Genomic DNA, 25,987 nt, shown 5'->3' on the forward strand with positions numbered 1-25,987 from the left:
GTAATCTTATGTTATTGGGACGGCTTAATAAGCTGTTATACCCACGGCACGAAGGATACCAAAGACTGTACACGAATCTAAGTGTAAAAGCACCAGGTAAGCAGTGACAGGCAATACTACTCCCTGAGGGAGTTTGACGAGCATAACTTCATCGGCATGTCAAAAATCTGTCGTTTTGGGATGTCTATTCAGGTAAGAATGTCTTTGAGTAAACAGTTATGCGTTGTGAAGTCGACCGCAACTACATTCCCCGTGCCCAAGTGCCCAAGTCACTTATTAAATAGTGTTGATTACACTGTCTCAGTCGAAAGTGTCACCTAAAGCCACCAAGTATTACTGTGTTGACCTGGTCGCTTTTGCTGTTTTACGCCTAATGGACTCGTTCAACAGTCTCTCGCTTGCCTGATTTATCGTCCCAGTATTTACCTCACACCGCCATCTGCTAACAGTCATTGATATAAACACACTTTTTAACGTCTGAAGAGTCGGACTATTACCGACCGGCTGGTGGTCAGGTTCCTGAAGTTTTTCACGCCTGTCGGTTAGGTTAGGGCACACAAGCAGTTTATGACAAATGGAAGACCAATACAGAGCTCCATTTTGGGAACCGCCACGACCGAAATTTTAGATTGGAGGGAAGGCAGGTTCGCCTACGGAGTTCAATATAAACAGTTATTATAGCGCCAGCTATTTGCAACGAAATTCATTACGACTTGCAAGCATTTATTTCAGAAGAATTTGTGCTCATAGCCGAAAAGATAGGCAAATGTCTCATTAAATGATACATGAAAGTGGCTTCGTCTCCAACTGTTGAACTAATCGTTTTTGCTGACGCCTTGGAAGACATTAGGTAAGTTGATTTTCTAAATTAAGTTTCTTCGCTTCTCAGCTTAGCATCACACCCGAGTGGCGCAAGAATTATTAAGCCTAATTGTCTAGGTTAGCTCAAGAGAATAACCGGAGGTTGTAAGCTGCAACTGCGTGTGACATCCAACTGAAAATAGAGCAACAACTTATGATGGGATGGAGATGCAAATGACGTTGCGGTGTGATTTCGAAAATTAGTGGGGAAGACTTGCTGCTGTGGTTTTGGATAGAGAGATTGAATGATTACATTTCCTACTGCAAACCGCGAGCTACATAAATTAAAATGATAGAGTGATCCAAATCAATGTATAACGTGGTCAGTTAGGGGGAAGGGGGGAAAAGGCGGTTTGAATAACCCAGGAAAGTGAGCTTCGGAAAGCTTGACAAAGTTCTCTGAAATTACGTTATCGGTAATCCGTGCCACTTGATCACCTAATGTCAAGTGTGCTGGTCCGGATTTACTGACAGTATCATACTGCAAAAGGACGAATGATCAGTCATATGTGAGGTATTCGGCTGACCCATTTTTGGTTTTTTAGTATGTGGTGTGTTGATTTTCAGCCTTGCTTAAGTAAACTGGCTTTATTGTGATCCGTACGTGCGGATTCTGTCAGCTGACACTTGTCTGTAGATACGAACCAGCCCATTAATATTTTTACGCTGAGGAAATGGAATGTGGTATTGTAGGTTGCATCCTTTGGCTTTTGCCCTGTATCACCATGAAAATCGTTTTTGTGGAAAAAGAAAGCAGGACAGTGGGTTCTTTCATTCCGCTTATTTATTATCGAAGCCTCATTAGAGCAAGATTTTCGTGCTGTTTTTGTAAGCGATTGCACCACAAACTTGCTCATGTTCACATGATTTGACAATAGAAAACTTGAGTATTGACTAGTACCGGTTGGGTAGTGATACGGAGGCACCAGAATCCGTTTTTCCGCAACTTTCACTGGTGGACCTAGAGAAGCAGTTGAGCACTGATCATGTTCATCCCTGCGCATGCAGGATAAACGAAATATGTCAAACCAGAAAGCGCGCTTTATGATAACTGAATTGGCAGCACTACGAATCCATCCGGACGACGCTGAATAGTCGGGAGTGATCATAAACTAGGATTTCTGGTACCTTAACAGGTAAGCCTACGGTTAATCTATTTGTCGGTTTTCAGAGTATCTGACGTACACCGCATCAGGTTTAGGCAAAGTCTGGAGGTATTTGCTTAGACAATAGTGCGGCGCATATTCCAGGAGCAATGTCCTCTTTTAACATACATTTCGGTAGTTTCAGAGGTTTTGTCAGAAGTGGATTAGTAAATGGCTAACCAGCATTTGAACAGCCGAAGTTTTAAAGGTCAAAGTATACAATGCATTGCCGGCTTGGGGTTAGTTACATTTGGTGCTTTCTTTGGCACATTTTAAATAAGTTGTCTTGTCTCTGAATTCAGTGGTTAGACTTGCCGATGTTATTCCCCAGAATAAAGTACTGATCACACATTTGTTTCGGTGAAATATAGAGGGCCAGGATAGCTCTGAAGAAAGCTTTGCATCAAGATGAGGTATTTCTGTTCCCACACACTGGGACAACATTTATGGAACACTAATTCTTATTAAACGTTTTTTCAAAGCCGTTGCCAAATGGGTCTATGAATTGGATGTTAGCTTTGTTACGACTTTGTGCACCATCACAATTATGGAACTTCTATTTTTTGGATGATGCCAGCGTCGGTCGTACGCTATATTGTATGCTTAAGAAAGTATAGACTATCGTTGCTGAGCAATACTCTCCACAATAAGGTGTTTCGCACAAGTATATTTTCATGTTTAATTCGAATTATTGTACCAGACAGACTAATTCAGCACATTAAATACGAAGGATATAAGCTGGAAGATTTATTGCCGTTTGTTTATGGATGTATACTGGCTGCTATGGCTTACTTAACAATCAGGGATGCGAAACCTACGCGCACGCCTGTCAGTAAAACAAACGGATTTAAAAGAGATTAGTTTCGATGGTCTCACAAATGGTCGGCCGTCATCGCATCAGTATCCGAATGCAACTGTTTAACCACCCTGGATATGGATTCAATGTGAAAATCGGCATTTGCTTTATCATTTGGTCATAAAAGTTTACTAGTTGAAGAGGAGACGTCCACCACACGGGAGTTTCGTAGCATTGTTTTTGGAAAGTACTTGGATATCCTTCCTAGAACAAAGTATATAGTCATTCAGTTCGGTGAGCTGTTGTCTAGCCAAAAACGAAGTCGCTGACTTCACTTCCTTTTGACAGCATTATCGCAGTTTGATCGACAGTCGAACATTTCGTTCCAACTTTAACTACTGAAAATTTGATATGATAATTCGCCCACTCTACTGGACAGCAAAGTAAGGTTGCCTAGGATATGTTCGAGTGAACCAAACTGAAACCAATTTGCCTCCTTTCACGATTATCGGAATAGCTGTCGAACCCATCACTTCCTGTCTACGCCCTATGCCATTCGGCTGTCAATCTACAGTTTGGAACGAAAGGCTGCAAAGCGTGGTTGTTCTCTAAGAAGCTCACATTTTGAAATAGGGGTTTAGACACTGCATACACACAGTTACTACCTGATTCCCCGCGGAGAAGCTTTACGTTTCAGCTCATTTGTTGACTGTAGGTTTCGTCAATTCTAACGCAGCAAAATATTTTAGCCTTTCGCATACATTTAAATGTCACCATCAGCTGATAGCGGTTTTCGGGAAATGGCAGTGCACCCTAAAGTTGTGTACAACATCAAAGTTAGAACATTTTGTTGGTTCCAGCCCAGGACACGAAATTTAGGTTACAGTTCCAAACTTCATTACTCCAAGCAATTTTTTTCAATTACAGTTTACTTCCGTGAGTTACGTATGAGTTTTGAGTGTGGATAGCTCGCTTTTATTAACATTAAATTACGGTTTAGATAGCTTTTGCTTGTTCGGTAAAGAAACGGAACTTTTTCTCACCTAATTTGTGCATGTCCCACGTGTCCTTGTACCTATTAGCATCACTTGGAGGCCTTTGCAGGTCTGTATAAAAGTCAGTGATCCATGACATAGCGAAGGTTTTTAAGGTCCCTCTTTGACAAAATAACGCCTGTGTACCGAATATGCATTGCTCTTAAAACCTTCAAACATACTAGAGAGTATAACAATGTACTCGGTTAACCGCCAAACATCTTGCTCCATTTAGGGGTCAGATTGATTTAATGTAGAGAGCTTTGAAAGCAGCTCTGATGATATTGGGTAGAACAAATAAATTATACGGAAAATTATTCAAGGAAGATTATAATTGACAACTGAAACTTGTTCAGAAATTAAGTTATTAGATAAAAACTCACGCAGATTAGACGCCTGTGTAAAATTATCCAGACTTACGCGTAATTTTGGTTACTGAGTGTATCGCACTAACACAAAACGTATGCACTTCGTTCTCTAACGTCCAAATTTCGACATAATTTTTCAAATCCATTTTCGGTGGCACCTCTCAAAAAGCTTAACGGTTGGAAAAGTTCAAACGTCTGTCACTGGACTAAGTGGTTAAGTCAGCCTTCTAATAATGCACATGGGGTTTACGAGCTAAAAATACTCTAAGCAGCACAAACCTGGTAAAGTGTTGACCTACGATTGTCGCGTCCTAGTTGTAAACAGTTGTGGCTGCAAAAAGGTAACTTTTAGCCTTCTTGACTAGACTTGGGCTAGAATTTGTTGTACCAGACAAGATATGCGAAGCTAATGCAAGAAATTCAGCCAACGTAGCGATTGCCAAAGTTTGACCGAGCCTGCAATTGCAACGTAAAGAAGTAATTTTTTGAAAAGTACGGAAAATGACATCTTTTCATCAAAAAATACTCTGGAGTCGTGAGCCAAGTTTGCGATAGCACTACTTCCTGTGCAGTGGATTATAAATAAATAATAAATGAAGCGTAATAAATGAAGCGTTTCGGGTTAGACTTCATATCTGAGATGTACACAAAATCCCGTCCTGCAGCGTAAACATCGGGTTGTCTTACACTACACCATATCTACTTAATTCGCCTTGGTCGCAGCCAGTTTACTCGAGATTTTATTCCACAGGAAGGACTCCAATAAAATTTTGCTCATAATTTATAGATTAGTTTGCTTTCGACACTGCGTTTGGTTATATATTTTGCCGACTAAAAATTACAATTCTTTGCAAAGTGAGTTCAATGGCCTTTGGCGACATTTTAGAAATGAAAGTAACATCTATTATTGTACATTTTTTCAGTCGTAATTTGAATCGCTTGTAAGAGGCGTATTGTTGCAACATGATCTGATCAAGGAACAAAAATGTATAGGCCTGACTTTACTAGCTGCATCAAACTGAACAACTAATCCGAATGACGCAAATTCATTTCACTAATGTTCGGCTCTGAGAAACTGTAAGAAAATAGTAAAGTAGGGCCTGCATTTTTTGAAGCGACTGGCAAGCCAGCGACGTTCTTCTAAAATTAGTTGCTACACCATGCCAAAGGCGAGTGTTTCAACTTATTGACCACGGCGGATCAGGTCAGAGGAAATTAACCTCCCCTATTCATACGTTCACAAAGCTGGTAGCCAGAAAATAATTCACAAGACAGAACAAAAATAGCCATGAACGTATGATACTCGTGTATGTAGGTACACCTGTTTTGTTTGACAAGAGTGACCTAAGACAGTTTCGCCCAAAATTCAACTAAAGCCTACTTTTCATGGCTTGATTGGTGCATAGCCTCAACAACTTTTTTGTGCTCACTTGCAAAATATTCTCAATTAATAACAATATATGGATATACTTACATATATTGGACAAAACATTTATGGTGTAAGGTCGTCTAACTAAGAACTCTAACATTACTGTTTACGCTCATTTTTAAACTGCCGTTCTTTCTGGCTGTCACGAGTGAGCGTCTGTGTGAGTGTATATAAAAAAGGTTTCCCGTACAGTCCCACCATGGTTCAAGAGGTAATGATAATTTGAACCATATGTATTATATGAAAAAGGTTCTTTGTGATAAAATTAATGAAAATAAGAATATTCAACACCAACCAAGTATGGCTGAATTTGGAACTCTTCAGAACGGGGAAATTATTTCAAGCGAAATTATTTTTTTGCATATATATGTTAAAAAGTCTATATATATTTAGGTTTGCCTTTAATGCTGATTCTCATCATCAAGCCCTGCATCTCGCCAAAAATGTCTGACGAATTTAAGTCGGAAAGACATTGAAAAAGAAGACATTGGGGAGAGTATCGTAAATACGCATCCCACAAAAAAAGTATATTTTTCAACTAAGTTTTGTGATCGTTTGGCAAACAGACTCCATGCTTCTTAGCAGACTCACAATTTAAATATTTTCTATGAATGAAAGTGTTGGTAGCTCAGGTGGTGTAGACGGCCAGTGGCTCGTTCACTGAGGTGGGCTGAACAATTTAATTGCAATGAAGTTGCAATCAATCAAAACTTAATCAAATTGCCTAGCTCAACGAACAAGCAAATGACCAACTTCAAATATAAGACGGATTCGTCTTTGTTCCGGACACTTTTCAAATGGGTATTTTCCGCCATTTCTACTGCTGTTTGGAGTATAATGTGCAAGCTCCTATCGAAATTTAAATAGCTTACAGTCGACCCAACAGAAAATGTTTTGTTTGGTAAATTATATTAACAACACTTGTTGGAACAATTAAGCCGCAAAAATATTTTACAAAGAAAAAAATTGCATTTGTTTTGTTGTGACGTCAGAGTGGAAGTGTCTGTTTAGTACCTAAAACCACTTTGTTTGGCACTAATAAGCTCATATATTAGAGGTAAATTAAGTAAACGTTTTGTGCCAAAACTTTGGTCAAAGTGGGGAGTAACAAAAAGTCACTGACATGACATACAGTTATTTATATCTCGGTCTTGTTGTCGAAAAAATTTTTTTGGCTTGTTGATCTAGGAATGCCTTTGTTGCTTGCCGGGCACGGCGCTTAGGTTTGATTTGCAACAAGCAAAAACATTTGCTACAGTTGGGTTTCCGTTTTAAGGAAAGCTCTAAGCAGGAACTACTTTTTCCAGTGTCAGTAATTCATCAGCGAATGCCAGTGAGCCTCACTAAAGAAAAGGCACCAAGCCGCAATAACATGGTTTTTGCAAAGCTAAACATCCCTATTTGCTAAAAGCTTAAACTGCTGAATAAAATAATAATCATATCTGTAAATACACGTTTTAAAAGTTGTGACGGCAAATGAGCAGCAGAATGTGAAAGAGATCCGTTTACATATAATTGTATTCCAAACGTTATGCCAAAAAGCCCGCCCGAAATAAAAATTCCCACGAGCAAACGGTAGCAAAAGCTCTAGTTGCCTCTAAAAGAACTGATTCTCCATTTTTGTGCATGCACAACAAAACAGAAGATACCGACAGACATGAAACCTTGTGGAATTAAACTTAGTTTACACTACCATATAGTTTAGTAACCTATGTGGCAACCACGAGCAACAAACACTATTAAGTGATCACGATTCAAACTTGTCACCAAAGCAACCCGAACACGTCTTCATTTTATACTGGTATTAAAGAAGAATTCCCGTCAATAATTTTTTACTGCTTGATTTCAGAGTATTTTGCGCCCATTTCAGGTCCAAATTAACAAACTTGCTATTTTTTGCCTCAGCAAAATTTGGCTAACCGGTACGTGCATGTAAAAAATTTCTCGAACTACTAGCTTTTTTGCATTCATTTTGCTTACCTCACAGCAATGAAAACAACTTAAAACTGCTAGATTTGCTTGCGTTTTTTAAAAGGATTGAATTGAATTGACTTCGATACCACTCAAGTCACATTGTATTTTGTGGTTTTACTATGCAGGGTTACTCCCTGGTCTAATAAGCTTCTTCAGTTTACCTGTGGCATATTTTACGTGAACAAATTTGACAAAGGCAACTTTGCTGGAGCTTACGTCCAAGGGCTTCAAAAACAACTTTTACGTGTACGAAATAATTCAGATACTCGCGACAGTGGGAGCAAGTAAAAACACCATCTTTTTTCTTGAACTCTCATGAACAGTATGGAAGTTCCCGAACGAGGAAACTTTATTTTACACTGTCTCAGGATAAGCATGCGTTTTTGGAAGAGGTACAACCAGACCTCCGGCATCACCTATAAGCTACCTGCACAAAAGTCAAAAACTGTCTGTTGAACACGGTTTTCTCGGATGAAACCTCAGATACGTGCATTGTGTTGGCAAAAGAACAATGCGGTTGGTTGGGACCTATATACATGACCATCCCATTTTGTGGTCATTTCAAACTGATTTCCTCCAGACATCTGAAAGCTTGATATTTCGTTTAATATATTGTATAAATGGAATAAAGAGCAAACAAAATATGACTTTGCATGCAGGCCTTCACTACACCTCCAGAGAGATGACCACATTTTCAGTGAGATAAAATAACTTGAAAACTAGAATACAAGATCCCAAACGCCAATATCTCACTAGTTAGTTGCTTAAAAATCAAATGCTTGTTGAAAATTTGTGTGCTACCTGAAAAATGCGAGCGGATTTAAACGAGACTCGTGATTTAAAACCTGTTTACGCAGGCGGTTTCTTTCAGTTGTCTCGGCTGTCATCCAACCAAAACTCAGGAAAACCTGATGTGTGTCACTTAGCACAAAAGGCGGACGCCGATTGGTTATCCACAGTAAACATTGCACCCTCGTAAAATGACAAGAAATCCCTAGCTGTATTATGGTAAAACATATTCGGCGGTGACAATCGAGTATTCGGAGTATATTTGCTTGCAAAATTAAGTGGATGCGTGCAAATTTGTGATCCTCGTTTTGGTAAGTCAAACCTTCGCACACTTGCGAGGGCGATTCTATGTTGGGTGCTGTACACAATAAGTGAACGCTACAAAACGGAATCTATTTTTATAAACGTTTGATAAGCGTTTCCTCAAGCAAAGGTTTATTTCAAATAAATGTTTTATTCCTAAATACGTCCGGTGGTAAAATTTTTGAAAATCACGGAATTAGTTTCCTTAGGTTTCAAAATTCTACCTTCTAACTGCCTTGAGGTGGCATAGGGTCGGTATAATGTATCTTAAGCTCTGCAATTTAGTTTTGGAAATTTGCAAGTTTCATGCAAACGGCACCTTGCATGCATAAGAAGGAACGACAAACTACGCTTGATAGCTTGTTTTGTGAACGCGGTATATTTTTACTTTAGTTGCAAAATCTTTTATCACTGGGCGTAACTTTTAACCTGCAAGCCTAAATTTTCTGGACAAAACTGTTTGTATTCGTTGTCTGTTCACAAGCTATGCGATAGTTAAACGACAGACTGAAGAACGGTGTAAGCACACAGGCTTGTGGAATGCATTAAGCAAATTGGTTTATAAGGTTCGTTGCTCATCAACAGTCCTAGGAAAAATATTTTACAGTCTATTATCAAAATATCCTGATACAACTGACCTTATTCTGCCATCAAAGAAAAGGTGGCACTGAATCGAAACAAAAACCCGCTTACAAAGTAGAAGCAAAACGATTGATTGTGTGCGAGGGCAGAAACTGAATATATAAAGTGCTGTTTGGTAGACATGTGCACATCCAACAATCAGCTATAACCTAGACATCAAGTCTTCCTTAGACCGCGTTTTAGTTTTTTCATAAATGTCTGCTTCAGTCCCCACACGCGTATACCGACACTTTCTTACAAAGATCATCACCGTTTGTCGCTGACTAGCTTATGATATGTTGTCTAAACGCACAATTTTTTATGAGTGTCAAACATTCTGGTCTTGCCAAAAAGGAAGGATACCTGTTGTTGTTTTATGAATCAAGGTAAAACCTATGATGCCAAACATACATTGCCATTCTTCGCCGTCTTTATGCTCATTTTGGTTGTGCTTCTGATAATTTGAGTCAGGAAAAAAGTAGCATACTACTCTATGCCGTTACTAGCTTGGAAGCATGTATGCGCCAATTATGTACAGTACAACAATTCCTGGGGAGTTTTCCAGAAAAAAAGGATGTTAGCATATAACCTGTCCAAGGAGAACAAAATAAGTTATTAAGATGTGGATTCTGAAACACAGCTAAACACATCCAACATTTTAAAGACGGCTGTATCTTAATAGTTCTGCTGTTTTACTCACATTTTAAATGGGTGAATCTCTTCAAATAATACAGCGCTGCACGTTTTACATCAAAGAGTCCGAATCCACTCCACCAACAAAAAATATCTTAGTAAGGAAATAAAACCGTCATCTGGGAAGTCGTCAGTCAACAAAGGTTGCCCCATGATTTGAGTCATACCCATGATCGTCACGCCGCAAATCACACGCCTGTGTAGCCAAACGTTTCGGTCATCAAATATTGGGCTGAAGATCGGGGTTTGAAAACCCCTGAGTTTCGTGGGACGGGTGCTACTAGAAGTTCCCAAAAGGACCGAAAGAGTTATACAGCGATTCTCGATCTTCCAGGGTAGATTGGCGTCACTTGCGTGACAAAATTTCCATTGATAAACAAATAATACCTTATGATTAAATGAAAACCCACGAGTGAATGAGGACCCTAATACAAAAACTTTCAGCCGCATTTGAGATTCCGAACCAAAGATTTCTTTAGAAGCTACCTCTTGATAACTATTTCCGTTTTCAGTTGAGAACGGCTTTTTCCTTGCTAACTAACTTTAATTCACCTTAAGCTGTCTAATATTTATTCAGGAAAGGGGATCTTTTTCCATGATTTTACAGATAAAACTCTAGTTGAAGGAATTGTTGACCAGTTTAAATTGTCCGGCGGTCTACACTTTCGAATATACAGCATAAGTTTATTTTGCATAACTTGGCAGGGTTTTGTTTGAGTTGGTTAACGTTTAAGGATATTTGTATAATGTCACATCATTATCCCTTGAACAAAAATGCGGCTATCTTTATCCATTATTTCGAGGTATACTAACCGGATAGAATTCCATAAAAATTCGTATGAAACGTTTACCAATCACGTAACCTTTATTGTCCTACTCATGTGAAACGGGGCCAGATTTTTTTGAAAGCATTTACACCAAGGCCGTGTCGGTCAATCATGCGCTAGTTGGAAAAAGTCGGTCTTTTGTGGTTTTTGTATCGATTAGGCTAATTTTAAACGCTCAGACTGGTGGAAAACTGATGACCTGAAACCTGTAAAATACCCCACATATTTGTTTTGTCCAACCTTTGAAAATTGTCATTCCTGATTTTTTTAATGGGAATTAGTTCATTATGCAATAGAACCCCTCATTTAACGTGCGCCAATTAACATATTATCTCGTTACTGTTTCTGCAACCTACAATATGATTTCTTGTATCGCCCGCGCATTACTTGTCACTTTCTGTCTAGAGCACCTGGTAGGTAACTGGATAAAGCAGTTGTCTTTGCAGCCCGGTGGAGTCGCTGCCATATGTAGCTTTTTATTACAAAAATAGCTAAAGGTTATTTTATCGCGTTTGGCATATATCTCGCATTAATTATTTACAAAAAGTATAACAGACCCACGAGTATTTTAGATGCTATAAGCTGAATGATTACTCGCAAAAATAACAAGCACGTTGTATCGCGTTTGGCATATATCTCGCATTAACTATTTACAAAAAGTATAACAGACACACGAGTATTTTAGATGCTATAAGCTGAATGATTACTCGCAAAAATAGACAAGCACGTTTGTGCCGTATGAAATACGAACTTCTTTATTCTCAATATAGCGTATGGCAAGTCATAAATAAAAAATAGTCATTTACTAACTTTTCGTAACTTTAACACCCGGTTTGAACCAACATTTTACTGTTTGTGCTCACATATGGGATTAAGAATTGTCTGAGATTATCCGTACGGAATTCAGGTAAATTTTGTGGTATATTTAGAGTTTCATGATTATTGTTAACTCAGACAGAACACAACAAATAAGAGCAGAATTGTGTTGTTCAGTGTTTCATTTAACTTAATCGAATTCCCTCAGGTGCCAACTATCCAAAGTCAATTAGAGAAGAAAATGTGTTCCGGTTTGTGTTGCCACTGAAACAATCAATACTGAGTATGCCATTCTGATTAGTCAGGCTCATTTGTGGGAGTGTGGTTTGTGTGGAGGCTGGGGAACTGAGTGTGCTTGTACTTTTTTTCTCCTTGGAGATCATCCCTGTCCAGAGGGCAGATAGTTATTGGTTGTCAATTAGGTTGATTTATGCGGATTCAGAATTCATGACTTCTGCCTCCGCATGGCGATGTCCCACACATCGTTGTAGACAAAAATGTAGCCCCTTTAATACTGTTTTCTGTCAAAGTATGAGGTGCAGCTGCATAATCTTTCTCTAGTTTATTTTCAGTTACTGGTTTTATGGAATGGATAAAGTGTTCCGGTAACTGATACCTGCAGCAGTTTGATGTATTTGGATTTGTATCAGGTTTTCTGATCACGGTGCTCTATTTGGCACACGCCGCTTTTGGTAGACCGAGCTCTTCCCTATCGTTACCTGATTGACTCAACGTGATGTTGAATCAGCAGGGGGGAAGTGAAGGCAGCGGAAATGTTTTGTTGTCAACAATCGTTAGTCACTTGAGTGGTAGTACAATTACACTTGACAGACTTGCCAACCTTTCTATATTTAGCGTTGACTAAGCTAACTAACTTTGGTTCCGACGGGGGGGCTCATGCACATGAATCATAAAAAAGCATTAATAGCTCGTTCACGTTTGAAAAGTTTTGAGTGTACGTTGTAAATTACAGTTAAGAGTTTACTCACAAACCCACTTGGTCCCGACAGGCTTAGTCAACCTTGACTATAAAAGACCCTCGCCTGTCAAAAAGCTTTCACGCGTACACAACCGTATTTGCTTCATCAATGCTTACAGAAAGACAAACTCCCACAAAGGATCAAGTATTGATCCCCATGAACCTTCGGACTTTGCACAACATGATATTAGAAGAACATTGAAACCGTTGATAACGGGTACCCGGATCGGCCCCAGAAAGTGGAGAACAATAGTAAATGTGGGTATATCTAATGAGCCTACAATTATCTGTTCGCAAAGTCCGACAACAGCAATGGGACACTAATGCCGAAAGCGCTTTGCTTCGTTAAATGAACTGAGCAAACTCCACATGGACGTTAGAGCAAAATACAATAACCGCTGGACCAGAAGCATATCTCCACGTACGCTGAGTTCACGTAAATTCAGGAAAGCGTTTCATAAAGACTATCCAGGCAACTTGGAAAACCCTCTGAAAAACATGATGGGTGCAATGGCTCAGCAGCAGGCCAATGTACCGGTAAATACAAAAAAATAAAAACACAGCATCAATGCACTTGAGAATCAAAAATAATAAATTTGTTATGATACTTTCAGCGAATGAATGACAATTCACAGTGGTGTTGGATGAACCAGAATTCCCTATATGGCCAAGCGGCCACGAAGTTATACAAGCAAAAGCTGACCATTCAGCAGATTTCTGTGTTAGATTGAAGCATTTTATTCTTGTGTCACAACACTAAACCAATAATGCCGTAGAATTTCTAAAGAATCTACTTATTTTCAAGGCAAGTGACTAATTTATGCTTATGCTTGAAGCCACCGCTGGGGAACTTACGATTAAATTTTCAGAAGAACCCAGACACCCCAGGAACAATAAAAACGAAGGTGTTTACTCGTGAATGGGATGGAAGTCGAAAACCCTGAAGGAGCACCAATGGGACCGCCAGGTCCTGGATTCATCTTCTAATCGATGACATAGAACCTGAAATGTACTGCGCTACCATTCATAAAAACGAAGGTCTGACTACGTCACCTGGACGACACACTTGTAATTGCGAAACCGGATGCAGACGAACATGCATTAAATTTCTAGAAAAGATTCTCAAAGGCATCGAAGGTAAGATGAAACAGAAAAAATCCAACAACAATCTAGAGTGTATGGGTCAGGAGAAACATGGATGGAACTGTTTAAACGTGTTTATAACAGAAGACACCGCGCTCGGATCAAATACTGTGTTGTCTAGGCAACTGTTTTGCAAATCACAGAAAAAATTGCATTCAAACTGTCCAAGAAAGCATCGACACACTAAAAGCAGTAGGGCTCAGGGAGAAAGAAAACTGCATCCATTGTTTATTTCACAAGAACGCAAACCTCAGACACTATATCAGAAAGACTTTGACAGAAACGTCAAAAGTGAACAATGAAACACACAGCTATCCCGCATACCAAGATATCTGGATACATTCCAAGGCTGCTACAGCAAACAGGAAATACAGTGGCCCATAGATCAGCCAACAAATTGAAAACTGACCTCAAAACGACGGAAAAATCGAACAAAGGTTTGTGGAATAAAGTTGGTTTCTGAATTATCTGAAACCGACTGCAACCAATATTTCATTGAGCAGACGGGTCGTCAAATTCCATGTGGGCGAGGGGACACAGTGCAACCATAAAAAGAATGGTCCATTATCCTTTTTTCAACACATGGAGATCGGAAGGAACACGAGTCTGGTTTAAAAACTGAAGATTATGGAACACAAAAGTACAAGACACGAGAAGATTTATAGAAGCATGGCTTTCCGCAAAAATGCGGCCGGTCTGCATACGGAAATCGACCAAGTCAACACACTACTACGAGCGAGGAACAGCCAAAGTAATAGTAGCACTGAGAAAGCCTCGTTTGGCAGACCAACTGAACAAGAAATGAGGCTCTTTGTTGAGGCAAATAACCGAGGGTCACGGCAGGGTGACAGTAACCAAGTGTGAAATCTAAACGGATATCCATCAATCTTAAGGCAGCTAAACGAACAATCTAAATGGAATGCTCACCCAGTGAAGCATTGGTCGGATAATGTCGACCTGTTTGGGTAGACCGTGTATCAACCTGCGCATGCGCAACAACCAAGCATTTCCATATTCAACACATTAATAACATACCTCGATTGGTGAGGAAGGGTTTGCAACCACCGTCAACGACCGCTTGTTAGGAATGGCAAATTCCGGCATAAAAAGATTTCCCGAGTTAATTCATCTAGACATTTGTTTTGCATTCAGTGAAGGGAAGTAGTAGCACTGTGTTTTGGAAAATCTGCATCGTTTGCGGTGATGATATTTTACATTAACTGCTCAAAAGTTTATGCGTTTATCAACAGAAATTGTAAAGGTGCACACATTTGAGGTAGTCGACGGTTTACTCTAATCTATCTAAAATGTCAACAGACATGTTTGCATGGGCCAATTATATTTAGTGTCAATCAAAACGGCTTGTGGTCTATCTAAATGAACCTTATATTTTTAGACATAATTCGCCCCACCAGGTCACGTGTTATCCAACTGAATGTACACAGTAGTTGAATACTACGTATTCTTTCGTTCCTACGTAGCAGTTTCCGTCTTGTCGGCTTTACCTAAAGCTGCCATCCGATTTCAAACTGTTCACTCGTATTCATCTTGTATTCCATCAAAACCAGCACATTAAGAGACATTCAAAATTACAAATGCAGTGCTTAAAATGGAACAAAGTACGAGTGACATTGGATCTCGACAGGATTGCATCTTGCTGATCGATCACATCTTGGTAGATGGATCACCGGATGATTTTTAGGTAGCTCGGCTGTTCACATAAGTAACAAACATTCACAGTAGTTGGGGTGTAGCGCCACATAGGACTAAGAAACACTTCATTAGTTCTTTGCAAACCAACATGTATCCAGCGAAAACTGAACGGAGGTATTTACGAACCGTCCAAAATCAATATAATGCAAGGCTTTTTGAGTTTACAGGTTGGTGCACACGTTACATAATTCAATTTTCCGTGAGGACTCTGGTGTTTTTTTTCACCAACGCTGTTGGGAAACGCAAAAAATCTTCAACGATTAGTGGGTGCCTTTTTGGTATAGTTTTTCCACCGTTAGCTTAACGTGCTGGCAAGCAAAGCTTAGGCTGCTTCTTGCGCTCGGATGAAACTACACAACATCAGGAATCCGAGATATCACAGCTTGTTCATGGCTAAACTACGTGCGTGAAGCCATTGCAACAGATGGGTTATTTGTATGGCATAATCAATCTACAGTAAAGAATGATAAATTGCAAGCTACGGAAATAAGTTTGTGGCCAGCGCATGGCGTGTCAAGAGAATAGAAATAATTCAGATTATAAGCAATGAAAGACGACTGAGCTGAAACAACTGACCAAACTTCAAAGTGGGAATATTCAACGGGATAATTTGGAGGAACTTCAATCACAACGACAACATCAAATCTAAATATGGTTTTGGTTTTTAATCACTTATGTATGAAATGGCGCAACCAAAGTAGATACTAGCAACCAAATCGCCTGAGCGAAAACGAAATTTATGAATAATAACAGGACTAAAAGATGCACGATCGCTGATATTGTAGGGCAAATAAAAATTGAACCAGCAACTAAGCGCAGAATAGACGACACAAATCCAGATAAAGGAGAGCATTCTGTACCAAACGGAACAAACAAACACAACAACAGCAAATGGCCAATAAGAAACTTATACATTCGTCTGCTGAGTGAAATATATTATTCAAAAAGTTCTATTTTACTGCCATTGCCTGTCTGTTCTGAAGGGTTTACAGTCAGAAGTTTAAGAGTTTTACAAGGAATAAGACCGAATGCCTCCGTTTTTTGGTTGGTTTGATAGAGTTTTACAATGTCTGCGACAGTTATGTTAACATGTCGCCTAAGGATCGGTAACATTCCTCCTAGACCGGTGACTGCACAGGTTTGTTCCTGATGATTGTATAAAGTGTTTCCAGTAACTTGAGTTTAGATATTTTAGGACGCAATGAAAGTGATGACAGTCAAGAATTGGGTTGGTGGTCGGAATAAGGACCAAATTGAGGATGCGGTACACAGTAGTCGGGTTGCAAAGCAGTCAAGTATTGATATAGTAGCAAAGCATCAAGTGTAGCACACTAATGTTATATTGCTAACGATGACAATGACGTTGCACAAATGAAGACCTCCGAATTAGCGAAGATAAGTTAAATTATGAAGTACTATCAGGTTTATGTATTTCAAGTGTTGGAATCTTGAGGACCACAATGAATAGTGTCCGCTGTTTGTTGGAAGTGTAAATAAACAAGATATTATGTTGACACGATGATATAGAAGTTAAACTAGCTGCTTTCGTCATGTTTTGGAACAACTGGCCTTAGATTCCTGCACCTAGAAGTTGATTTGCATGCTGGTTGGCTCGACCAAATACAAACTTAGAGGGGTTAAGATGTACTCAAAACATGCTAAAGAAAAAGGGAATGCTGATAACCTGTTATAACTTTTGATCTTTGTTGGCTTAACGGAGTGCTGGGGTGTTAAAACGTTTACGAGGTGCACGAATGTCAGACATAATGTCTTTAGGTAACAGGTTGAAGCCTCTCAGTGGCTCGAATGGTACAAATGGAACCTGATAAGAACCGTCACCTACACTGTCATCTGTACCAAAAGACGAATTTTATAATAACTCACAAACGAAACAGTATTACATGATCCCAGTTTGTGCATGTTTTAAAAAAAAGGAACAAATCAGACTTGAGCCAAAGCAAAACTAATGCTAAGCTGCAACTCCTCCAAAATTCTAGTGGAATCGCTTCTCACTCCCAGACCAAGAAACGAAACCTTTAGGCATACCAGACGTGCGACGAGACCATATACACCGTAACGAATCGAGTATTCAATGGCCGAACTAGCAGCTTCAAACGTGGCACACTCTTATTTGGCCATGGTTACGCAATTCGATCACCAAGGTTAACTTCGTTCAGAGTTGTTATTGGAGTGCCTGTTTGCAGACGTTTCGGAGTTTTGTTAGCAAGTTGTAAATGAAGACGTTGCAAAATCTTATTCATCATCCTCAATATGAAAGTAATTAAATGTCATTTCAGTTTCATAATCCTCATAGCAATAAAATAAATCGGTGATGACTCCCAATTTCTTTTTAATCGCAAGACAGTTTCATCTGTTTTTGCTATGCCTTAATAGCAAAAGCTTTTAACCACTTGATTTCTAACCGCCAGTGTTTCCAGCACAGAACGCTGACAATAATTGCGCGTCCTTACTGTAAAAAAAACAATGAAATTTGCCATCTAACAAGTTGTTGTGGCTAGCCAACCGCGGATATATGTGCGAGAATGTGCTAAAGGCAAAGGAAACACCTGGTCCCATCCCTCGGGGTGGATCAAATGATGGGGAATTTTTTAGTCACAACCGTATTTATTTGTCTGCTGTTACACAAGACAATAACAGTCAAAACCTAAATGTGCCCATTTTGCCTTGGTTTGTTCCATATTTACAGCACAGGCTAATTTTAGTTGTTTATCAAAACATTTGTAAAATTACGGTTTGTTTTTGCGATTTAAAAACAAATATATCATGTATCACTGGGAGAGTGTTTTTACTGCAATCTTCTTACCGTTGAATGACACGTGGTTCACAGGTTCACAACGCTAAGTTACTCTCTGAATAACCTTAAGAGCACTTGAACACTTGTTGAGGAAGAAAGGTGAGAAAAACTAATCAACCAGATTGGAAATTTGATGAGTTTTGTCAAAAACATCTTAAAACAAATGTTGTATTCCAGCAAGAAGTATTCTTGAATCCACGGCTCTGTCCTTTTTTGACAGACTCGCCTGACTAATTGCCCCAGGGAAGGAGAGATTTCCACACCAATGATGTGAACATGAGATTCTCGAAACCCACACTTCTTTAAACACCGTTTTTGACATAAATTAAGCGGACGTTACAACGTGTACGCCTTGATTTTTGGACACGCACCTAAATGAATATCGTTTACAATGTGCACTCCTGTAAAAGTAACATTTTGACTAATTTCTTCAGCACTGCATTATGGGTGAATATTTTGTACGCAATTTATTATAACCACACTTCACTCCAAATCCTGTATCCAGTTTCTGACCACCTAGGTGTGACTAATCCATCGACTGCCCATGAGACGGGTTTAAGTGGCATGTATCAAACTGCCCTTCCAAGTAATAGTATCGACATTTGTGTCTTCGTGTTTGGTGATTACTTTTCTGCTTTACTTCAAACGCAAGCCACCAATCACATGCAATCGTTTGCACATAATTGAGCCTACTTTAAGCACACACTCTATTGAGTTTCCTAGGCAATCATCCGGTTCGTCTGATATATTTTGTAGTCAACGGACAATGCGTATCGATCATCTTGGTCTGGTGAACGGCACATATAGTTAGCTTCCAATGACCTATCGTTTTACCGCGTGGGATTAAAATTTCGTCATATATGTGACAAAGTTGTTTTTATTTCTTGACGTAACAAAGCATATGTCACCTCCAATTGCATCTACAAGCAAATTTGTTTTCGGTTTTGTTGTCCAAGTCATCCTGCTGGAATGTTTACCAATAACTCTCGCTTGTTCTTTCGTGAACGCAGGTAACAAAAAGTACACACCTTCCAATTCGAATTGCTTTTTTGATGCTGACACCTTAAAAGGATGACAAATGAACCAATTCTTTATTCCACAGTGTACCCAATAATGTACCTTATACACTTTGGGCGGCCATTATAGCTTGAAATTTGTGTAAGACTGACCTGTTTGCCCGAATTTGAAAGTCGATTAGTAAAAGGTTTTTGAAGGAACAAGATAACGATATAGTTTTGCACACAGTTATGTGTACCATATTATTATTAGAAGCTTTGAAACGATGTACGCATAAACAAGCACACAAGTGGAGAAAAAATTACTGGTATGATAACAGCCTAAAATTAACATCTGAAGCAAGCTTCAGTGAACAGCCACAAAATGTAAGACTTCTCAATATTGATGAGAAATCCCTTGAGACATACCTAATAAAATGGATGGATGCGAACATAAAAATGCGTCATTTATTAGTCAATGAACATGTTTTTGGCTGGCTTTACCTCACAATTCTGTCCCGTAACACGTCTGTGCTCCACTTTCGAGTCGAAGAGAAATAAGCGAATTTGGTTAAATGAACAAGGGGTTGACTGCTATGTACACCGACTGCTCCCGTAGACCAACATGTTATCAGCTAGGTAGGATCCGTCGTTCCCCATAAGTACTGAAAATTTGAACTCTTGTAGACACTGATGCTTAATTAAGCTTACCAGTGCACTCTGTGTGGTCGCTTTTGTTGCGGTCTGTCAAACAACACCGTTGAAGTTAAAGTGCGTTACCATGGTATACTGTGTTGCATTACTTCTGCAATACTAATGCTGATGTATTTAACATCTTAAGGGACTAGGACTTAACTGAGCTCACCCTAATGTTGTTGAGTGTAAAGAGAAAAGTCAAGCATGTAATGTAATTACCGTGCATTGTTTTTTGGTAGCAGGGCAGGGTTTGGACAATCAATAAGAGAATGTAGTCAGGATAGGCTAACAAGCAATGATCATTCTGTGTGCCGTCATAGCTACATAAAGCTGGCACTATGTGCTTCCTCCCAAGCATGTAATTACCGTGCATTGTTTTTTGGTAGCAGGACAGGGTTTGGACAATCAATAAGAGAATGTAGTCAGGATAGGTTAACAAGCAATGATCATTCTGTGTGCCGTCATAGCTACATAAAGCTGGCACTATGTGCTTCCTCCCACAGTTTGAGAGACGTTCCGAGTATATTTACGAAAACCGGGGGTGAAACCTGGTTTGATTAGCCGTATCCAAAGATTTTTCAACCAAGTGTTTCGTAATTAGTGTGATCCAACTAGAGGACTGGGTAAGGTTTGTCTCAACTAGGGTGTTATCTTTGAAATCCTTCTGGTTTACCAAGCCCCTAGAGCAAACGTTTTGTTTAAATTAGGCGTGTCTGTTCACGCGTCGTATATTTGTCTTGGACCCACCGAACAGTTTTTTTCCTTCCCGAGTTTTCGGTGTTCTAGTGGTTGTCGATACCGANGGTTCAGCAAGCGCTGTCTACATGAAAATGGGTGGGTTGCCCAAAGTCATCAATCAGGTCAAATATGCCGTGTGACTCATCGGACAGTCTAGCACGGAAGCCAAAATGTAAATAAACTTACTGCCCTCATCGTTCCGGAACAGTGGTGTAAACAACCGATGGATTCATTGCTGCGGAACAGTTCGCTTTTGATACAAAATTTCGTGAGATAAATATGAATCGGCTACTGACCTAATACAATTTTATGGCCTCCAAGCCTCCAACTTAACATCAAAATCAATGATATTTCACAATCTTTACAATAAAACTGAACTCTGAGATCACAGGTAAAAAATTGTTAAACGCGTCCAACGGATTTGCCACAAATGAGTGTGCAATAATGCTTCAGACCGCAACAACTTGGCTGCAAAATTCACGAGTTTTTTAGTTAGACAAGATGTATTTAAAACCAGCGCTGGAGACAGATTCCATTCCGTATATTTCCTTGATTAACGGCGTGCGGCCTCCTGGAAGTCAACTCTATCTGATTTTTTAAAGTATGACAAATACTCCTGTCTAGCAGTTATGAAAAGGAGGTCTCTGTCTGTTGTTCTGAGTGCAATATACTACGATGCGCATTACCGTTCATTTGGCTTTCTCCCACTGTAATTTTAAACACACAGTGTAACCTGGTATGTCATGCGAAAGCTAGATAAAGCAGGGCAACAGAGCTGGATGCCAATCATTTAGAGTTTGCAGTAAATTACTGCTTGGGTTCCTGATTTTACAATTGTCCACCACAATAGGTTAGCTTGCTTTTCACCACGCACCTTTTTCTTTCCAATTTTTAAGCAGAGACTATTTCCTTCACCTGTCTTTTCATACAATAAAGCATTTAATCTTGAACGCATGACTTGTCTCCAAATGTTCACTCGTTCATAGGCAAATGGAATGAAAGTTTCCGAACTCTGTGGGTAGTCTGAACATAAAACGTACTTTACAGTTGTTCCGACCATGCCTCGGTTTGTTGAAGTAAACAGTATGGGGATAGAGAAATCTGCAAACTTTTGATTATAAGTTCCAGATAGCCCAAAGTATTATGTCTTGAATACGTGATGAGGCAAAGAGAAAGCTGGATTCCGGTCGCACAACTTGGGTTTCTATCAAATAATGTGCCAGCATTAAAAACCGCGTTAGTTAAGCTGTGCTTTGTTCATATCTCATCATTGTTTGCCTAGAAGAGTGGTGTTTTTTTTGCCTAAATCAGAGTAACATATGCAGGGAAGTGGCAAAACTTCGACCCGACAGAAGTGTTTCGAAAGGATTACCAAAAGCTGATGTTGCCGATGCGATTAGCCTTCCATGATGAAGATCATGTGATCCCCACTGTGTTTGGCTGCAGACCCCCGAAGGTATGGCTGCCAATCAATATCATTAGCGTTTCAGTTATCCGTTTCTGTCGGGATCGCCTGAACCAGCTCCTGAAGATGTGAGCGCCACGGGATATTTGCGGTAGGCTGGTTTTGTAGGTAGAATGATACGTACAATTGTACGTACAATTATACTGCAGCGGAACATCGGTATTTAATATTGATTTTATGCGATCGGTGATGACGCTGATTCCTTTGGTCAGCGCTTTAAACTGGTGAAATGCCTTAGTTATTTTGCTGATTGACTTCTTGAAGTGACGTGCAACGCTCTTTGAGTTCATACTTGTTGTCGTACTGCTGACCTCACTTAGCCATCCGCATCTCCGGAATTGAAACATTCGGTGGGTGTAGAAACAAGCTAATAGCGAGAAGAAATCACTTGTTCGTTACGAAAAATGCGCATGATCACCGTTGAGGATTGGCACCAGTTTCTGGTTCGTTAGCGTTGAATTTTGCTGTGTATAATTTGACGTGGTTGATTAGCCTGTTTCCGGCCTCCCTGCAGTTGGTCAGTGAGTTCATTAGTCAAAACGTTTCATTGCACAACATTATTGTTTATAACAAAAAACGGAACGTAGATGCCTGAGTTAAAAAAAAGCGTAAGCGTTTTGCGCCAGAATTTCTCTCTCCGCATACTGAATAGGAAACCGCCCGTTCTCTATTGGAAACGAGTTGTTTGCTTGAAAATTTTCCTGTTAGACTCGGACCACAGTTGGCCCTTCCCATAGACCTGAACTTATTAAATTGCGGCTGGAATGCATTTTTCCCTCAGCTTCCCGCCACTAATTATTTTCAACCAAATAAATTCCAATGATTAATATTGTTTTGCCTTATAATGTCCTTCTTGTTACACCAAATGCTCAAATAACCAAAACACCTTCAGGACCGATAGCACTTGTCGTTAGTTAGAGAACAATCTTCTACTCGTAACATTTGATTGTACCCTGAAGTGTTACAACACGCTTATCTTATGAACATATAACTTTATGCCTTTAGTGGATGAATAGTTATTGTCCCATTCGAAGTAAATACAAATGACACAGCTTTGCGAGTTGGGGTAAAAGCACGTTACCTCACGAGGTCACCGTAACGGACGACGATTGAGCGACATTTCAGAAGTTACCCTCCATTATTTTGCACGCAAACATTGTTAATTGTTACGATTGGTTGTTAGGAAAATTTGCATGCGAAAACAACAGCTGTGCAGAAATTTCAAGGTCAGTGTGGTCGTCTCAGAGTTTCCACACAACCTAATCAGTGTCCTCTACTAAGGTCGTTAGTAAACCTCAAACATGACCCTAGACTTCCTGAATAGATTCACTTGATTGCCAATTTAATCTGGATGGTTGTTGTGATTTGCCAATTTCATAAGATTTCCTACGCTATTTTGGTGGGTTTATCAATAACACTTCGTACTATTCATTCGTAGTATTCATTCCTACTGCTGTGCCATCAAATCTCCCAATATATCATGGGTGATATAATGACATTGAGAAAACCAATAAATCTGTCTGATTAGAACTGGAACACTACGGGTGCAATCTGCTTCTTACCACCAGTATCCTCCCACGACAAGGAGTTACTAAATAAGAGTTATTCCATGGATTTTTGGAGGGGTTGGATCCAATTAGGGTTCGCAGGGTGAACGTGAAGCTGTAAAAAACGATGGCAACTTATAACCAAACTGAAACAACTAACAATATCCTTACTTTTGCTCAGTTAATCATGGTAAGGAGGAAACATGTGGTGGGTGGCTCCTTCAAGAACGTTTATTTATACTTTTTATTTTAAATTGCTCGTCAACCGAAAAGTCCAAAAACAGTTTGCAAAATACCCTCATTTGCCTGTTGACCTGGTTTTGACGGGAATCCAGCCGAATCTCCCGTTAGTGATATTTTGCTTAAACCGAATGTGCCGCAATATGTCACCACATGTGTCCGTTAGGGCAGTATTTGAGAACGTGTAATACAGCCTCAACAAATTAGTTTTCTCCGCAGAGTGTGTACAGTTTGGGCGAGAGAATACCATACGGTAGACTAGAGAAACCTCCGTGGACTTCACTCAGTACATGTACCCGATTAGGTGGGTAACTTGTCGTGCATTATCGAAGAGGTCCTAACAGCTTGCCAACTCAAACAACCACGAATGTAAACATCAGTTAAAAGCCCGAAGAAGAAGGATTAGAGGATGCACTCAATGAACACAATGATGGGTTTGATTTGAGTACGAAACTCAGATCTGTGATTTTAGGCATTCACATGAATGTTGGGAAACGATTGTTTGTCCTTACCTTAGCTTTCTCACTACCGCAATTATGGGACGTAGCATTCCGAAAATCAAACAAAAGAAGCAAATGCGGGTAATCTTGAACTAAAATCTACAGCAGACTACAAATCGGTTTATGGAACAAGCATTTAACCGTCATCAATTAATGAAATTTTAAGCGTTGTCAGTTGGTGGACCTATGGTTTTGTGATAAACTGTGAAAACTGCTAATCAACTAGTTTTTGACCTAGCTTGATGAACCTGAATGAAAACAAAATGCGCAGTCAAAGATAACCCCATGCATGTTTAACTGGTGGTCTGGTTTAGAACGACTGTGTTGTAGATTTGAGCAGAAACGAACCGTTTTCACCCAATACGGTGTTTCTGCAGGAAAATATAATGCGACATCTAGAATATCTCATAAATTGGAACCACACATCCTTTGTACACAACCTCAAGGTGGAGAAAATCTTAGAGATTCAAATAGAGTTAGTTACGTTTTCCGCTGAACCCGTACTAATTTGCAAATTGGGATCCTGTTTGGTTCCAAGTGGTTCCAATTTTGTGACAAGCAAAACCGGTTATGGTTTGTCAAACTGCATTTAAAAGTCTAAAAGTAATTTTCTTCCAAGAAAGAAGGGTTGGGGCGGCAAGTCGAATCAAAGAAAACTTTCATCTAATGCGTTAAATATGTGATTTCTAGCTTTATTTGATTTTAATTTACGGTTTTATTCAGTTTATCTACCTTCAATACAGGAATTTTCTCCTATTCAAGAGTGTCCGTTGTGATAGTAATGAACTCCTGTCAAGTGCCTCTTGTTAACAGCTACTGTTGAATAGGATTTACTACCGCCAAACTGAGTCACCCTTTTCTTCACATGTCAAAAAAACTGTGCTGACCGTTAAACAGTGTCTTTTGAAGTCCGAAAACATGACATTCTGCCATAACTTGGGTCTAATTTGACATAAACAGAATGTTTTAGCTACCTAGTCATTCAACCAAATTGACTATTGGGGACTACGCAACCAGTTGGATCCAATTAAACGTGAACTTTCACAGAGCCTAAGGAATTGCGATATTATATTTCGACGAAACTGGACTTTCATTTTCATAGCTTGAACGGTACACAAGAAGCCTTTTTAGTTTACATGTATGAAGCAAAGACGCTAGAAGTTCTCGGCATTTCGAACTAACAATATTCCGCCTGTCCGGGTCGAACGGGATTTACGAAAGTTATGTTAACCTGATGAAGTAGAGCACACATTCCTAACATCACCATAAAAATTCTTCTCCTCTCTCTTGTATGTGGTTATCACCCTTCGACATGAAGTATACAAAGGAATGTTTGTAATCGTTTTGTCAGAGCCCCTACTTTTCAACGACGTGCAAATAATTCTCTTTCCGCAGCATCACAGAAGCCAGGTTCAGAGAGAGTAATTACGTTTATAATTCCATTTTGGCTCAATTATTAGTGCCGCGGTGTTCTTTGGTGAGACACTTTATATATATATA

At 39.5% G+C, this 25,987-nt stretch overlaps 1 protein-coding gene across 1 annotated transcript in view; it reads left to right on the plus strand.

Moving 5' to 3' along the window:
* Positions 1 to 8,636: 8,636 nt before the first annotated feature.
* T265_07901 (hypothetical protein) overlaps positions 8,637 to 25,987 on the plus strand; it is a gene marked incomplete at both ends in the record, with an annotated part of 72,032 nt that continues 54,681 nt past the window's right edge. The window contains one exon of the mRNA XM_009173558.1: positions 8,637 to 8,707. The remainder of the gene's footprint in view (positions 8,708 to 25,987) is intronic.

The sequence above is a fragment of the Opisthorchis viverrini genome, assembly GCF_000715545.1.
Source record: "Opisthorchis viverrini unplaced genomic scaffold opera_v5_195, whole genome shotgun sequence".
NCBI lineage: Eukaryota > Metazoa > Platyhelminthes > Trematoda > Opisthorchiida > Opisthorchiidae > Opisthorchis > Opisthorchis viverrini.